The following is a 3,914-nucleotide window of genomic DNA, read 5'->3' on the forward strand; positions in this document are numbered from 1 at the left end:
TCTAATTCTATTGAAGTAGAAATGTTCTTTGATATACTATCAAGGCGTAAATTACCCCCAAATAGGCAACTTTCTTGACGAAGGTTCCACTGAAATCACTGAATCAGTCTTTAACAATTAATTAACTATCATTTGCACTTATTAGCTCATCGTTCGATACCAGATTTTAAGTAGTGATTTGCTACTAAAACAATAGGAATAAGTAGTTCATGAAAAAACAGTAATTTCAGTTGCAATACAAATATAAAGTGGGGAACATAGAAATACCTTAGGGTTATGTATTAAAGATGAGTTTTCCTTTAGTATAGATACTAAAGCATGTGATCTGCCTGCTTTTTGTAAGTTTTCTTGAGAGCAAGATTTTAGCTGAAAATCATGAGCAGAAATCAGTGTATATTTGCTATACCTTATGCTGTTATGCATTAGAGTCCAATGACAGCAGGAAAGTAACACTAACCATTGGAAATTTATTTCCTAGTTTTTCCTCCAAACTTTCTTGATGAATTTCCCTGATTGCCCGATTCCCCCTATCAATGACCGGCAAGGAACAACTGCTTCCAACATAGACAACATCAAAGTCATTGGAGAACTTTGCTTCATCACTCGGTCCATCAACATGACCACCTCTGTTACTCCATTTCCCACCAGCAATTGTTGTGACTCTTGAAACATATAGTACGATTAGTCTAGATACTCTGCACTTAACAAGTCAGCTTTGAGCTCATCCCATAATCATTCAGTAGAAACAGGATTGAAAAATATCACATTCTACTAATAAATCAGGACATTTAATTATTATAAGCTCTTTGCTATTATAAGCTCTTCAATCTACCATCCTATTATCAGCTTCATACAAGACTATTTCCAAATGGAAAGGAGTTCAATCACACGAATTATCGTTCCATCCTAATTCCAATGTGTTTTTCATATCCTCAATGGACAATTTGGCAATAATCTACTCAATGTAGCATACACGAGTCTCCGAAATACTTGGATCACTAATCTTCCTGATTGCCATATTCATAGTATTCGCGACATAAATATTCCCCCTGTCATCAACAGCAACACCTTTCGGATGGTTTAACCTCGCTTCCCTGTACTTCCCATCAACATGTCCAGAGTATCCTTCAGGTGATCCAGCAACCAGCTTAGGTCTACTGTCTGCATTATCACCATAAATCACACTCAGGAGCCACCCAAATAAACAATGCACATGCACATGTTCACACAAATATACCATTTACTACATAAGGATAAACAAATTTCAACATCTCATAAATAATTGGACCAAAAGACCAAAATATAACGCAAAGCCAAATAACCCATAAACCCTAACCTCGAATTTCTGATTTTTGGTTCAAAATTGATTCGAATTTGTTGTTGTTGAAGACGCACGCACATCTAATTGATTCAAAATAGACGAACCCAGAAACCCTAACCTCCAATATCGTAGAAAGAGAGAAGGAGAAGGAGATCGAAAGAGAGAAGAAAGGAAAGGGAAAGTGGCGGTTATGGAGAAGTAGATCGAAGGAGAGAGCAGGAGTTTGAGGAAAGTGCTGAGAGAAAGCTCAGAAGCTCTTTCAATGAAGAAATTCGAGTACGCTTCAATGGAGGAGAGAGAGAGGAGAGAGAGGCAGATGAGAGAGGAGGAAAGATCGAGGAAATGAAAGAGTTTATCTAGGTTTTTCTTTTATTTTACAATAGATTTCGCACCGGTTCGAATCGAACCGGTGCGATTAACTCATTTTTCGCATCGGTTTGGTTAGAACCGGTGGGAAAACACTTCCCCTCAATCCCGCCTATATTTTTTGCACTGGTTTTTAAGAACCGGTGCGATTCTGCGGTGCCTATTTCATTTTTTCTACTAGTGTTATAATCTCGTATGTATACTAATTTTGGCTCACGAACCCAGATTTCGACCCAAAAATAGTGAATTTTGGGTGAATCGATGTTCTAACTCGTTTTCGTCCCTTTTGAGGATTGTCCAGAAGCCAAAATCCACCCACAAACATGTTTTTCGAGGGGCTTTTCGTTTTGGACGAAAAATTTTAAATCTTTAAACCTTGATTGATTATGGCATGTTAAAGGTAGATTATATATATGGTTGCATCACTAATCTACTGCAATAATAAACCTTATTAAGCATGTTTGTGAAGTCATATTTGGTGCTTAATTTGGTGAGCTCATTTTTCACATAAACTTGTAATTTCACAATTTTGCAAATCAATTGCTTCAAATGTGAATGTGTATGATGAATTGTAATTTTAAGTCCCTTAAAAATGTTAAAGATCCAATCTTTAATTGTTTATTTGATTGGAACTTTACTTTCTAAATTCCATGTTGAACTAATTTTTGGATTTTTAATCAGTTTTTAGTTGATTAAAGTCCTAAAAGTTCAAAACTTGTGATTGAAATTTAATTAATCTTCATATTGGAAGATGTAATTTTTTCAAGTTTACACAAGTTGTTGGAAATTTTTTATTGAATGAATATGTTCATTTTTCCAACCCTTTTAATTTAGTCAAATCTCATTATAATTTTATGTATGGTTAAATTAATTATGAGTATAGCCCTTCAATTTTGTACCATCAAGATGAACCAAAAATAATTTAAAGAACGGTTCTTGAATAATTTTGGTTTGTGCACTAAAATTGAATTTATTTAAGTTAAACTTGTTTTATTTTCATTCTTGCTGAAACGTTGGTTCTAAAATAAATTTAGAATCAATTTTATGTCACAAACATATGGGGATTAAATCCCGAGATAAAAGCATGCAAATCGAGGCAATGACCACACAAGCACACCCTACAGCTAGCTGGGCTGCTCACGCAGCTCACATGTGGCTGCCGAGGTGCGCATGAGGGTGCTCATGCCTCGAAGGGTTGCTGTTGTGTTGCATGTAAGGCTAGGTGCACGCTAGTTGCCTACACGCATGGGGCGATGTGTGCGTGCTTGATGCATCGAGGATGCGTGGGTGATGCGCACAAGATGCTATGATAAGGGTGTGTTGGTGTTGCGATGTGTTGCTAGGTAGCATAAGCTCACATGATTTGGGACCTTTGAGGCCATGTCTTGTGTGTGTGCAAGCTAACTGCGCTAATGTGGTCGGTGTTACGCGTATGCGGCATTGGAGTCACTCCCACATGCTTGGGCCATAAGCGGTTGAGCGGGTGCGACCACGTAAGGCACCTCGAGCCTTGGTACTAAGCACTTGGGCATCGTAAAGCATCGTTGGGCTATGTGTTTTGCGATTTTTGCCGTTTAAATTATTTAATTATTTAAAGAGGCTAGGCCTCGGTTTGCCGGCACTTGTAAAATAATTTGGCAAAATTTGGGTTAATCGGCTTAATTAATTGAATTTATTAAGTTGGATGCGGAATTTATTGGGAGATTCGTTAATTACTTGAGCTAATTTTATTGCATTTTAATCACATAATCAGTTAACAACTTTGACTAGTTTTAATTGGCGCGTTAATCGGATTACCCACCTAAGTTAGTTACTAGTTTGCGCGTGTTATGCATTGTTACTTGTTTTACGTTGTAAAATGCATGGGCCATTCACGAATAGTGAATGGATGAATGGAATGTATATTGTATCACAGGTTTTGTGAAAATGGCAGCTAGTGGGGCCCGATTAGGATAGTAATACGAATTGCAATCCGTTATGTATTTTTGTAAATCTAAATATGGTCTGCGTACCGTTGCGTATATTTGTACCTTAATATTTAGATTAGTCCTAATCATAATAGCTAGTAGTTGCATATTTGGTGGAGATGTCTCGAAGACGGTGTTTCTAAGAAGACAAGCTAAGAGGATGCATCGAAGACCCTTGAAGACTTGAAGACTCAAGGGGTCATGCTAGTTGACAAATGCATCTTTTACTTATGTTTTATATATATAATTATGTTTATATA

The 3,914-nt window shown here is 36.9% G+C and overlaps 1 long non-coding RNA gene across 1 annotated transcript; it reads right to left on the reverse strand.

The window, feature by feature from the left end:
- Nucleotides 1–258: 258 nt before the first annotated feature.
- On the reverse strand, nt 259–1,377 carry LOC110724366. The gene is made up of 3 exons (XR_002511957.1): nt 1,337–1,377; nt 458–1,161; nt 259–366 (listed from the first exon to the last, which is right to left on the reverse strand). It is a non-coding gene; the product is annotated as an uncharacterized LOC110724366 (long non-coding RNA).
- Between the last annotated feature and the right edge of the window lie 2,537 nt (nt 1,378–3,914).

The sequence above is a fragment of the Chenopodium quinoa genome, unplaced genomic scaffold, assembly GCF_001683475.1.
Source record: "Chenopodium quinoa cultivar QQ74 unplaced genomic scaffold, ASM168347v1, whole genome shotgun sequence".
Classification (NCBI taxonomy): domain Eukaryota; kingdom Viridiplantae; phylum Streptophyta; class Magnoliopsida; order Caryophyllales; family Amaranthaceae; genus Chenopodium; species Chenopodium quinoa.